Here is a 14,325-nt window from a genome sequence, read left to right as displayed (position 1 = left end):
CCCAAAGCCTGCAGCTCTTTCCCACTGAATGTATAACCCATGAACCTTCTAGGTTTGGTTCACTGTATGTATTTCAGCTCTTCATTAGTAAACTTCGAAATGGCCATTTCGAAGTTTTTGGCTAGTGTAGATATGGCCAAGAAGAAACACAAAGGATTGAAACACAAAGGAAACTGCTTATCGGGCAAAAATGGTGTGGATGTGGTTGAGTTGACGAACTGGTTAGTAACTTAAATTTGCCTTTTAATATAAGTGTGGTTTGACAAGTAAATTCCCAAGCTATTTGCTGTGCTAGATGTTGCTAGAAAAAAAAGTTTAGCTGAGCAAATCCTAATGGTTTGTTTCATTAGATAACTTAAGTTTAGACTCTATCACTCAAATATACAACAAAGAAAGCTGAAGTAAGAAAAAGCTAGAGTTGCCAGTTGCCACTGAGTGTAATTTTATATTACATAATATATACCCCTTATTTTGGAACACCCCAGCCTTAGAACAGAATGGTGATGCCATAAGTTTATGCCGTATTTTACTTCAGCATAACTCAGCTTTTCCAAGGGAACCCCATTCTATATTTAGTTTCTCAAAAACAAAACAAAACAAAATCCAGAAGTGTCAGTGAGTTCAATGGGGTTTACTTCAAAATTAAGTGCTCTCTAAGAACAGTCAGTCATAGCTTTTCAGATAACTGGATTTAAATCAATGATTTTGTGATTTAAATTTTGATTTAAATCAATGATTTAAATTGCCTTGATTTAAATCAATCCACCCTGGAAAAAAAGGGAATTTTTAATAGCAAGGATGATGGATCTTTAGCTACTGAAGCGCTACAGGGTACTACAGTAATTACACTGTACCAATCGAGTGCTGTGAAGTCTCAGCTTCACTGGCATTTTAAAAAAAGCAGCACTACTAATGGAATCTCATCATAATGAGAGACTGTAAAATATTCCACGATATATTATATCCTGGCTTCTATAGAGGCTGCTGTTTTTACTCATGGTGAGCACATCATCATAAGTGAAGCATGGGATCAATACCAGGCTGACATATTTTAGAACAAATGTAAGAAGGGGAAGCATAATTTTTTCCAATCCATTTTGACCTCTCCTCTACCAGGAGTTCCCATCACTCATTCTCTCTCCATGAGATGACCCACGTTCAACCTACTCTCCCCACTATGCCCTCACCATTCTCATCCCTCTTAGCTTCCAATTTATGAACTCATTTTATTGCTACCTCTCCCAGCTTCAGGGTTCTGGCTGCTGAAGGTGAATCTTGGGATGGGATGGGATGGGATGGGAATGATGATGTTGTGTACTGTCTGCACAGCTCTAGAATAAGCTGTGCTTGGGCACTTGTGGATGACACAAAGAGCTAATCAGGTGTTATGATTCTCACTTCCCAGCTCCAGCACAAAACCTCTGGGATCTCCTAGCTCCTTTAAAGACACAGTTTAACATATCACATGGTTCGGCTTGTGGGGGAGAATCCAAAGCCTGTGAGTCAACACACCAAAAAGTTTTGTTTATGAAGTCTGACTTCTGCCTGTAACTGAGCTGATAACTCCTGCCTTTCTGTGCACAGTGTGAGATATGCCATGAAAAATTATATCTGGGTAACTCTGAGCAAGTATGGGCTAGAAGGAAAAAATTCAGGCATTCTAAATAAAAATAGAGTATGAAGAGATAAGGAATAGTATTCCTCCAGAGTCAGAGGTGCTCATCAGACTGACCTTCATAAAAAGAGAAAAAAATGGGGAAAGAGGACTGCAGTACCTGCTGGAAGGTGGAGAATCCCTAAGGAACAGAGAGATAATGGGAAAAGTCTTTTCCTCTTAAGTAAGAGCCAGGAACTTTTGGGTTGATGAACTCTTGGGGTCAAGAACAGACTTGGGGAAAGGGGACTAAACCTTTGGTAGGGAAAGGATGAGAAGTTTTGGTCTGGTTTTTGTTAAGTTTTGAAATAAAACCCACAGCAATTAATTAGTCTGGAGCATGCCCTGCCTGGATTCGGTGAGCGGGACAGAGTCAAGACTTCCTCAGCAAGGTTGGTGGCTTTGCAGGCACCAGCTTGTGTCCAGCTGGAAGAAGATGTTATAAGGTAGGGCTAATCTGTCACAAGGAAACATTTCTCTGTCAGAGAGGGCTTGCATCCATTAGGAGGATGCATATTGTAATATGCCCCCAGTTTGATACAGACACCCGAATCTCAGTATGAGCATGCCACCGTTTTTGTCAACATCCTGCTGGGCCTAAGGCTGTGGTGCCATGGCCTTGCCCTTTTTGAAGGAATTGCTAGGAATGTCAGAAGCCAGGTTCTAACAGAGTCTCTTGGAGGAAGGAAGGAGATGTACTATTAAAATGAGAATTGCACTACGGTCCTGTGTGTAAATATTCTTGACTGGATTTCAATGCTGTTTGTAGCATTTGCTTTTTCTACTCACCTAGTATGAATGACTCAATGACTCTGATCTTAAACAATTTAGGAAAGCATGTCCTACTTAGGACATAGGAGCCTTAGTAAGATCTAGGAAATTGGGTTATTGCTTATGTAAATCGTAGCTGATTAGCATGTGTGTGACAGAGAGGTCATGTTAATTGAGTCTGTGTCAGAACTGTTTCTAAAGGTGCGTGGATGCCATTCACTCCACCCAACACAAATTAAAGTCTTCTCTCTCACAAACCCTCTGCATGACTTCAGGCTGTCTCTTTCCCTCTTCATGGGAGAACTTAAACAATACTGGGATTAAAGAAATACTCCAAGCACTATGCAGCTGAAGGAAACCTAGGGTCCCCTATAATCTTTGGCAAGGAGCCAGCAGATTGTGGGCCCAGTGTGCTGCTGACCTTGATGAAAATGAACATAGCTCCTGGGTGACACCCTCTTCAGGTTACAGCTCAGTTCATCCCACAGGTGACCTGATGAGGGCAATACACAGTACTAAGCCTGTAACAGGAGGCCTCATGAGCTCTGGGTAGACCGTGTTTTGCTCATAGAATTAATGTGGAGGCCATGGGTATCTCCTTTGTCTCTGTCAGGGCTAATGTTGCTCTCCTCCTTTTCTCCCTCATTAGCCTCAGACTGTGTAACCTTTAAATTTGTTCTGAAACCACTGACTGATGTAGCCTTATCTAGAACTGCCCAGCTCAAAAAGCATTCTTCCTCAGACTTGCTTAGCCCTTCCTGAGCTGTCCCTGGCTAACCTAATATCACTACCTCCAGCTTACCCTTAACTTAAAGGAACCATGAAAGCTCCTTGAATGTTTTTTCTCTCCCTCCCCCTCCCCGCAGTCACTTTTCTGATAGTTGGAGGGGGTAGGAGTGTTTTTTAATCTGTTGATAATGAGCCTCTGGAGTACAGGTGGTATGCAAAACAACTAATTAGTGGCTGATGCCTCAGGGGCTTAACTTGCACTTCTTTAACTAGTAACAGAGAGATAGCCGTGCTAGTCTATGTACTATCAACACAGAAGAGCAGTCCTGTAGCTCTCTAAAGACTAACAAAATAATTTATTAGGTGATGAGCTTTCGTGGGACAGACCCACTTCTTCAGGTCATAGACACACCAGAACAGATAGTCGTGCCTTGATCCAGCTATTTCAGCAGCACCTGATAGAGCATGAGGGGCTTTGTGAGAACCTTTAAAAGTCCTAAATGGACAGTCAGCCCCTTCACCATGCACAGATGTGCTCTCTAGGGCTACATCTACACTAGCCAAAAACTTCAAAATGGTCATGCAAATGGCCATTTTAAAGTTTACTAATGAAGTGCTGAAATACATATTCAGCACCTCATTAGCATGTGGGCGGCCGCGGCACTTTGAAATTGACGCAGCTCATCCAGACGGGGCTCCTTTTTGAAAAGACCCTGGCTACTTTAAAGTCACTTTATTCCTATGAGCAGATGGGAATAAGGGGACTTCGAAGTTGCTGGGGTCATTTAGAAAAGGAGCCCCGTCTGGACAAGCCGCGCGGCGGTGAGCCGTGTCAATTTTGAAGTGCTGCGGCCGCCTGCATGCTAATGAGGCGCTGAATCTGTATTTCAGCGCTTCATTAGTAAACTTCAAAATGGCCATTTGCATGGCCATTTTGAAGTTTTTGGCTAGTGTAGACACAGCCTAGGAGTGTTTAGTCTCTAGAGCATTTAGGCACTACTACCAAATTTCTCTGAAAATCCTAGGTGCCTAAACATACACTGTATCCCATTTGAAGCAAGCACTAAGCTACTTTGTGCAAGACTTTTTGGGGGGTGGGGGAGGGGAAGACGCATTTGTTTAAGTTCAACTTTGCTATATCTCCAGCAGCTCTGAGAGCTCTGACAAGACAGACTGAAATCTCTGCTCTGAGCTAAGGCTGATCTCCACTAAGGTCCTCCAAGAATCTGGATTCACAATTGTTATTGAAAGAAATGCCTCTCTGTATTTTTTTATGAATGGTATTGAAATTATTAAATAAAAAATTCAGAATATCACTGAAGCTAAGCAATATTAAAAATAAACAGCTAAATCAAATGAGGGTCAAAGCAATAAATATCAATATTGAGTTGGAATTGTATCATCACATTAATATACACACAAAAAATGTCAATCCGTATAAATCCTAAGGAGGAATCTAAGGAAGTAGCTGTCCACTTGTTTATTAACATTCACCAAAGAACTACGCTAATGTCAAACAGATCTATAACTCAGTGCCAATTAAATAATTTAAGACTGAAGCCAAATTATTATCTAATGTTTGATATATAATCTCAGAGCCAATTATAAAACTTCTTCCTCAGACTTCAGTTCTTTCATAGTGAGTAGCTCTTCTCTTTGTCCTCTTTCTACAGATTTCATAAGACAGACGTTAACAGAACACTTCAAAAAAGCAGAAATTTTGATAAATATTATCCACTAGAAATACCCAGTGACAGTTTCAAGTCTCTTAGTAGATTTATTTTATGAGACAATAGATATGATTATTTAAACCTTGAGGCGATGGGGTGTCTACCCCCACACAAACTCTGAGCAGGTTAAAGGGGGCCAGTTAACCTTAGAAGCTGCACCTGGGGGGAAAAATCAGGGAGGGGCTACTGACAGATGAACTCCGTCTGCGGGAGGAGCTGGGATAGGATTATAGTTCAACCAGTGAGTAGGAGAAGGCTGTAGGAAGGTGGTCTGTCATTATTTCCTGGTGGGAAAGGGTACAACTCAGAGAGGTAATGCAGTGAGAGAATGCAAGTGGGAACTTACAAATGCAGGGCTCCTGCATCCAGAAGGCCTGGTATAGGCTCTCTGCAACAGGGAAGAAAGTGAATTTTACCCTGATATCTGTACGGGATTGTCAGCACCAAAGCTGCCCTTGCAAAAATCAAGTGTGTGCGTTTTGCTTCCCACAGAAGAGAGAGTAAAAAGAAGAATTGAAGCCATTAGCCTGGGACAAACATTAAAGGGATTTTATATGCTTATGTTGCTTTCCTCGGAGACAAATTGTACTGTTTTAGGTTGCTATGGTTTTTGGTTTCCTTGGTTACCCCTTCTGGGGAAGTGCTGTGGGTTGGGGGGGGGGGGGGAGCCACAGGGATGAGGGGGAGGAGTCCAAAAAGGTGGGAACCAATTGAAAAGAACATGGAGAATGCTGCTGAGGTGTAGTTTTTTCCTCAGGGAAAAACATTAAAATATCTTTGCTTTTGGTCCTTTTAAGTGCTTTTTCCTAATTAAAAATGAAAATATGGTGTATTGGGCTATGGTTTTCTCTGAATATAAATGAGATTCCTTTAAATTTAGAAGGACAAGAGACTTAATACACTGAGAAGAAATATGGGGCAAAATGAGTGTATGCTCAGGTCTGAAGCCTTGTGGCACCTGAAAGTGTGTTAGTGAAACTGTATCCTAGCAGAAGCATGTCCAGTCACTTCAGAACAGTTAGTAAGGACAGAGGGCATTCTACTACAAAAAAGAAAAGTAGGTAAAGTGTAACCCACAGATCTTGGTGTGTGGTCTTTGGCCCCCTGTAGTGACACTTAGGCCAAGTATACAGAGACAGACTGAGTCTTCTTTGCAGCTTCAGCTGCAGGCTTGTTAGCTTTTAGCTGGAACTGTAGAGGTTTATCCCCTAAGCTTCAGAGCTCCCAGGTTCAACTCAGCCTGTCACAGGTTAGAAAAGCATAATCTCTCATCTCCCATGTTGCTAGGTCCTGATCCTGCAAACCTTATACAAGCAATCTTTAAGCAAGGGTCCCTATTGAAGGTGATGGGACTCTCAAGGTAAGAATGCTTGCTCATGTGACTTTTTGACTGGGCCCTGAATCGTTTGTCAATGCCCCTGTTGTCAGCTGGGTTAAAACTCATAGAAGCTGGTGGGTGCAGCAGCTGCCCTTCATTGGCAACAAATGTAAGAAATAACTAACTCCTTTAAGGAACTAGCTAGCTAAAACAATTACACTAAAGCACAGAGGCCAGGATTGAAACCCACTGAAAACAGTGGGAGACTTTTCATTGACTTCAGTGGACTTTGAATCAGGCCCCAGGTCTAGAATCTAGTATTGACCCCTACAACCAGCATGTGGGGGGCACTGGCCATGTGGCTCCTCCAGCCTGGGGAAGGGCTGGGACAACCCCCTCCACCCAGACCTCACCTCTCCCTGTCCGTAATCCATTCCCTCTGTGCCCTTGCTCCACCCTATCCCCACCTCTTCCCTACCCTTGCTCTGCTCCCGCCCCCACCTATTTACACCCTGACTTGTTAACACTGTTCTGTAACGCCAGCTCAGGAATCCTGCTCGCCGCAGCCTCTATAGCGTTCTAATCCTCTTACTAACTAGGTGTTTGAAATAGGGCTTGCAGATATTTTCAGATGGAACAAATAATAATTTATTAAAGATGGAGCAATGAGTATGTGACATTGAGAATTAAACCATGATCCAGTATTGAAATGATGATCGAGCAAGGTGCGTTTAAAGAATTGGTACATTATCAATTATGAGGATGACTAATTTTACATGTGGGTGACATAATCAGTTACATTTTCATATACTGCCTATTACTGTTAACACTGGGAGTTGGGTATGCACTTTGGTCATGTATACTACATAAAACATGCATCAGTTGGGCTAAAATAAGAGGATTATCACTTTCTCCTCACTGCTGCAGACCTTGCTATTATAGGACTGGAAAGAACTGAAAGTCTTCATGTGAAAAACAACTTTGCTTTCATAGTTCAAGTTTTTCCTTGATATGCTTTTTTGTGAAGCCTTTCAATACTCATTGTCTAAGTAATAATGTCCGCATTTGAAATGGCTTCTGGAATGTATAATCTGTGAGTCTGACCCATATTGTATAGGTATGAATGAAATTGTTTAAACTACTTGACATAGGAACCTAGTTTTCCATAGGTACTGGTATAGATCTGCATGTATGCAGTGCATTCTGTGATAACTCATGTCCATGGGATAATATCTGACTAGCTGCGTCTACACGAGCCGGCTACTTCGAAGTAGCTGTGCCAACTTTGAAATAGCGCCCGCCACATCTACCCGTGGCAAGCACTATTTCAAAGTTGAAATCGACGTAAGGCGGCGAGACGTCGAAGTCGCTATCCCCAACAGGAGATGGGAACAGCGCCCTACTTCGACGTTGAACGTCGAAGTAGGGCACGTGTAGACAATCCGCGTCCTGCAACATCGAAATAGCGGGGTCTGCCATGGCTGCCATCAGCTGAGAGGTTGAGAGACACTCTCTCTCCAGCCCCTGTGGGGCTCTATGGTCACCGTGTGCAGCAGCCCTTAGCCCAGGGCTTCTGGCTGCTCCTGCTGCAGCTGGGGATCCATGCTGCATGCACAGAGTCTGCAACCAGTTGTCGGCTCTGTGGATCTTGTGCTGTTTAGTGCAAGTGTGTCTGGGAGGGTCCCTTTAAGGGACCGGCTTGCTGTTTCCCCGGAAGTGCTAGTCCACCCTGTGACCCTGTCTGCAGCTGTTCCTGGCACCCTTATTTCGATGTGGGCCACTTTGGTGTGTAGATGCTCCCCTGCAGCGCCTACTTCGATGTAGTGCTGCCCAATGTCGACCTTGAACGTCGACGGCACCAGCCCTGGAGGACGTGTAGACGCTATTCATTGAAATAGCTTATTTCGATTTCACTACATCGAAATAGCTATTTCGACGTAGCATCCCTGTGTAGACGTAGCTACTGTGAATTCAGTGGCTGTGTTCTTTGCTAAAAAACATCCCCCATGCTCATTATTTCATTACTACTGGGGTAGTAAAGGTAGGAACACCACTGTAGACCAGGTGCAGGCAGGTTCCAGGACTTTGACCACCCCCTCATATGTCATGTGCTCCAGCCCCCTAATCATATAACCCCGTTCAGTGCAGGCTGTAATGGACATTTGGTAAACACACTAGCAACTGCAGTATTCCTTTGCGTACTCAGATTTCCAGTGCTGCTAGTACCATTAATGGAATGAAGCTGGTGATAGAGATGGTGGAATTTTTACAGCAAAAAGCCTGGTGTAGTAGCATGCTTCCAAATACAACTGCTTTTTCAGCAGTGCCACTCACAGAATAAGCCAAAGAATGGAACTGGTGAATGTGCAGGGTGAAAGTAACTAAGATGCTACATGCTGTGTCAATATCTTGGAACTCTGGCTTATCTGTTTCATATCAAAGCTAAGTTTATTGCCAACTATAGCTGAATTCCATTTGAGGTCAGTTCTGTGAAAACAACAGGAGGGTAACCTTCATCACAATATGCCGTTGTTGTTACAACTGGATTGGAAGAAGTTTTACCGTACTGATAGCTTGAAATATATATTTTTAGTATAGTAACATGTTATAAACCGGGGCTTTTATGTATCACAAGTGGAGCAATAAATACCATAAGAGATTTACTGGTTATTGCTGCTCTGATAAAAGGGTCATTAAAAGTTGTAGAACTCTAAACGTTAATGGGAAGATGTTGTAAATACAATAAATGAAGAGAATGAAAGAACATGATATATTAGTCATCCAAGGTCACTTAATTTATTAGCCTTTTGGAACAATGCAGGGGAAGCAAAAGTTTGCCTTTTGAGAAAATAGAAAATGCAAATTCAGTTATTGCCACTTACAGAATCATAGAATCACAGGGCTGGAAGGGACCTCAGGAGGTCATCTAGTCCAGCCCCCTGCCTAAAGCAGGATCAACCCTAACTAAATCATCCTAGTCAGAACTTTGTCAAGCTAGGATTTAAAAACCTCTAGGGATGAAGATTCCACCGCGTCTCTAGGTAACACACTCCTGTGCTTCACCACCCTCCTAATGAAATAGTTTTTCCTAATACCCAACCTACACCTGTCCCTCCGTAACTTCAGACCATTGATCCTTGTTCTGTCATCCATCACTACTGAGAACAGCCTCTCTCCATCCTCTTTAGAACCAGCTGCTATCAAATTGCCCCTCACTCTTCTCTTCTGCAAACTAAATAAGACCAAACCTTTCAGCCTCTCTTCATAGGTCATGTGCTTCAGCCCCCTAATCGTTTTTCTTGCTCTCCACTGGACCCTCTGCAATGCATTCACATCCTTTCTATACTGGGGGCCCCAGAACTGGACACAGTACTCCAGATGGGGTCTCCCCAGTGCAGAACAGAGGGGAATAATAACTTCTCTAGATCTGCTGGAAATGCTTCTCCTAATGCACCCCAATATGCTACTAGTTTTATTGGCTACAAGAGCACACTTTTGACCCATATCCAGCCTCTCATCCACTGTAATCCCCAGGTCCTTTTCTGCTGCAATGCTACTTAGCCAGTTGGTCCTCAGCCTGTAACAATACTTGGGATTCTTCCATCCCAAGTGCAGGACTCTACACTTGCCCTTGTTGAACCTCATCTTATTTCTTTTGGCCCAATCCTCCAAGTTATCTGGGTCACTCTGGACCTATCCCTACCCTCCAAAGTATCTACCTCAATCCTCACCCTTTAATAGGATTTGCATGAGGCAGGAGTCCTTTGTTTCATTTTTGTTGCCCCCTTCCCAGTTTCTTATGGAAATCTTCAGAAATCAAGTTGTGTTCCAACATCAGGTGACATGGGCACATGCCTCTCTAGCAAATCTTCACAGGCATACAGGTGCACGCACATTCCCAGGAGTTGATGGGCCATCATCACTGTGGCTTCTTTCGTTGTTGTGCCTGAAATATCAGCAGCAGATGTGAAATTACAGATGCCCAGATCTGTATTCCTAAATTAATCTACAAAAATGATACATGTGTACAAATGGAATAATTATATTCAGTAAATTACAAACTTCCAAAGGTATGTTACGTGAGCCATCTTGCATCAAGCATATCTGAGTTATGACATGCATATCATAAATATATTTTCATAAAAAATATGGAATGTTCTGTCACAGAGACTCTATTTCTTTGCTTCAGTTCTATGTATTTACATTCTTTGAACAAAGCAGGACTCAAACAGAGAAGAGTTTCTTTGCTTACCATTCCAAGCTTCTTTCAGCCAGCAAAACCCAACCGGTCTTTTTTATCTTTTTCTCAAGACCATGCCATGCTTCTGTGTTCGGTGCTTTCTTGCTGCTGTCTCTGCCTCCTTTTGTGGTGTTTCTGCATGGCTTTTACATACGCACACACACGCACGCACGCATGCACAACTTCACAAAACAATACTCAATGAACCCCCCCACCACCTTTCCCAACTTGGTAATATATACAAACTACATACTCCAAAAGAAGCGCTGGAACCTGCCCTGCCCCACCTCTCCCCTCTAACACTGAGGCCCTCCGCTTGTATTGCCTCTATTCTCAAGGCTGTGCTCCTTTTTGCTCTCCCCCATGTCATGCCCTGCTTTCTTCCTCTTCCCCCCTTTCTGACCAGGTTGGGAGGGGCTAACCTGTGGAGCTAGGGCTGGGAACTGCAGCCACCCAATGCAGGTAGAAGGTGGTCCTGGCAGAGTAGGAGCTAATGCAGCTTCTGTTCTGCCCACAGTAATTAGCCTTTGGGTGTCATGTCCCCTTTTGAACCAAACTTTTCAGTCAAAAGCCAGCCATCCAACTCCCTCCACACACACGCCTTAAATGTGCTTTGTTCTGGGTGGGGATATGAGCCTGTGTTTTTGATGGAGGCTCTTATTTTCTCAATTACCTGGTTCCATAGAGGCATTTAATGGCATCTTAGCTGGAGTGCTGCTTATTCCTAATTCATAACAGTATTTTACAGACATAGGAAGACAAATTTGCTCCAGGGGAAAATTTGTCCAAGGAAACCTTTTCAGTGATATTTATAGAACATTTCCTGAAAATATTCCGTATTCATCATCTGCCAAATTCATCTCAGCAGTAACTCTGTGAAGTTTGTGGTATTGCATCTAGGAGGAATTTTAGCTAAAGCCTTTGAATAAGGGCTACAAATAGGCCTACCTGGGCAGACTTCTGCACAATGGAAATCCATGTGGATCAGTTGGCAGGCCCTAACCCTTTTGCTTGTGGGTTTTAGTGCAGAGAATATGGTTTCTAATCTGCATTGATAGGATCTGGTGGTTTTCCTGTGTGTAGTGTTTTTGGTTATTTTTGTGAGAGGTCTGTTTTTATTTTTCATTTGAATTCATTCCGTATAGATACACATACCTTTGTTCATTAATCCCTCTCTTCACTGGGCTTTTTACTCAGTTTGAATTTTGTTGTTTTTGTTTTTTTTTCTCTTCAATAATAATGTAACTGTGTTTCAGGAATTGTCAGATTATTTAAACATGTTTTTAGCCTACAGCTCAGCACTCAGTGTTATACCAATCTTGTAATTGCTGTAGTTATACAATCATTGTTCTCGTATCCATTAGCAAAACACATGAAAACACCATGTATTTCCCCAACAAAGAACTTCTTTAATTTTGAATTAAGGTTATGAACCACCAGTACAACGTATAAAAAATGGAGCTAGACGATTGAATCCTTCAGCATGCAATCTACACTCCACTCACTTTTTTTTCCTGATTTCTGCTGCCTCTTTTTCATTCTTCACAGTCCACACCTCTCTACTGTGAGCCCAAACAACCAAAACGTGCCCTGGAATCCTGACTACATGTTTCTTTCATACCTTTGTGTGTTTCTGATAATTACCGTGGGGCTGGTTTTGCACTGTTCTGTTCACTCTCTCTGGGATATCTGGCATTGGCCACTGTGGGAAGACAGGCTACTGGGCTAGCTAGACCTTTGGCCTGACCCAGTATGTCCATTCTTAGGTTCTTATGTAGTGTCCATTGTAGTAGGCTCATGCATTAAAAATCTTGTTAGGCCCCAAACCCATGAGATTATCTTAAAATCATAAAATCCTAAAAAAATCATGAAATTTGAGATTAGTTTTATTTGCCTTCTGAATTTTGAGTCTTTGTGGGTCAAATTTTTGAGTAGTTCTCTGAAACAAGAAGGGGCAGAAACCTACTTTTAAATAAAACCAAGCAAGTTGAGATTCTCCCATTAACGCGAGACATCAGAAGCTGGAGTTTTAAGAAAAAACACAAATAGTCAGCGTTTACATCACTGATGAGCACCGTTCACTGTAAGCTGGGCAATTGGGCAGCTGCCCACAAGTGATTCAGGCAGTACCTAGCTAATTAGCCCAGTGCCCACCGCTGGCTGCATGTTTCAATTGGTGGTGCACCTCTGCACATGTTTTTGTGCACATAAAATTTATTCCACCCCGGATGGGAAAAATAGAGGGAGCACTGCTGATGAGTCTGTAGTGCTGCGTAAGGTTTTGCATTGGTATGTGCAGGTAGGTAAGGCATGGTGTCAAATAGCAAAAATGGCTGAGAGCTATTTTCCATAATGTTTAACAAACTAAATATGAACTGAATAGCTTTCTTTGACATGGCAACAAGAGGAGGGGAGGGAGTAATAGATATGATACATCTGGAGTTTAGTAAGGTTTTTGATACTATCTCATATGGCCATCTCATAAACAAACTAGGGAGATATAACCTAGAAAGATGGAACTATTCTGAAGTGGGTGCATAACTACTGGGAAAGTAGTTCCCAGAGAGTAGTTATCATTGGTTCACAGTCAAACTGGAAGGGCATATCAAGGGGAGTCCTTCAGGAGTCAGTGTGGGGTCTGATTATGTTCAGTAGCTTCCTCTGTATTTCAGATGATGGCATAGAGTGTACACATATAATGACTGGAGATAATACCAAGCTGGGAGGACTTGCAAAGATAGGATTAAACTCAAAATTATTTGGACAAACTGGAGAAATGGTCTGAAGTAAATAGGATGAAATTCAATAAGGACAAATGCAAAGTTCTCTACTTGGACTGGTCACGTGGTTCAGATGACTGATCAGCACCTCCCAAAACAGATTCTCCTTTCTGAGGTGGAGGAAGGCCAGAGGAGTGTTGGGGGCCAGAGGAAGTGATATAAGGACATGCTGAAGGCACACATGAAAAAGTGCAGCACTGGTGTCGACACCTGGGAGAAGCTTGCCAAGACCGTCCGTGGTGGAGAACGGTAATCCATGAGGGGGTGGTGCAGTTGAGAGGTCCCACCACAATGCAGATGAGGAGAGGTAGAGAAGAACGTCAAAAATTGCCCCATGCCCCTCCAGCAGCTACCAGCACCTCCACCTTCTGTGATGAGCTCTGCAGCTCGAGAACTGTGCTGAGCAGCCATCAACGGACTCTCAAATAAGAGGATGACATGAAGAAGTCCTACTCATTATTGAGTGAACACCAAGACTTAGGAAGGAACCATCAGTTGTACACAATAAAAATGGGACATGACTGCCTAGAAGGAAGTACTGTGGAAAGCGATTGGAGGTGGTTGGGAAGAGGGAGGTGTCATAGCTGCTAAAAAAAAAAGCAAATCTCATTCTTGAATTTGGGGATATATTAGCAAGATTGTTGTAAACAAGACATGAGAGGTAATTCTTTGGTTCTACTCCATGCTGATTAGGATGCAATCTAAAAGCTTTCGGTGGAAATTTTCTGGCAAGATCTACTAACAACATACTAGCTCAGATGTGGATTTTTTGGCCTGAGATGCATCTATAGTGGAGATATACCTATCTCATAGGGCTGGGAGGGACCTTCAGAGGTCATTGAGTCCAGCCCTCTGTACTCCCAGCAGGGCCTATCACCATCCCTGATAGTTTTTTTTTTTCTAAATCTATTTGCCCCGATCCCTAAGTGGCCTCCGCAAGATCTGAGCACCCAACCCTGAGTTTAGCAGGCCCATGCTCAAACCACTGAGCTGTCCCACCCCACCCCAAAATGTTAGCTGCCTCAGATCCTTGGAAGTCCCCCCTCAAGGATTGAGCCCACAACCTTCAATTTACAAAGCCAATGGTCTAACCACTGAGCTAT

At 42.9% G+C, this 14,325-nt stretch overlaps 1 long non-coding RNA gene across 3 annotated transcripts in view; it reads left to right on the top strand.

Moving 5' to 3' along the window:
• Positions 1–13,953, top strand: part of LOC142009217 (uncharacterized) — an 81,142-nt gene extending 67,189 nt beyond the window's left edge. For all 3 annotated transcript variants that reach the window (XR_012644381.1, XR_012644383.1, XR_012644380.1), the window contains one exon: positions 13,115–13,953. This is a non-coding gene — a long non-coding RNA (uncharacterized LOC142009217). The remainder of the gene's footprint in view (positions 1–13,114) is intronic.
• Positions 13,954–14,325: the final 372 nt, after the last annotated feature.

The sequence above is a fragment of the Carettochelys insculpta genome, chromosome 2, assembly GCF_033958435.1.
Source record: "Carettochelys insculpta isolate YL-2023 chromosome 2, ASM3395843v1, whole genome shotgun sequence".
NCBI classification, from domain to species: Eukaryota; Metazoa; Chordata; order Testudines; family Carettochelyidae; genus Carettochelys; species Carettochelys insculpta.
Note: the sequence above shows the minus strand (reverse complement) of the source record. Positions and strands in the feature narration are given on the sequence as shown.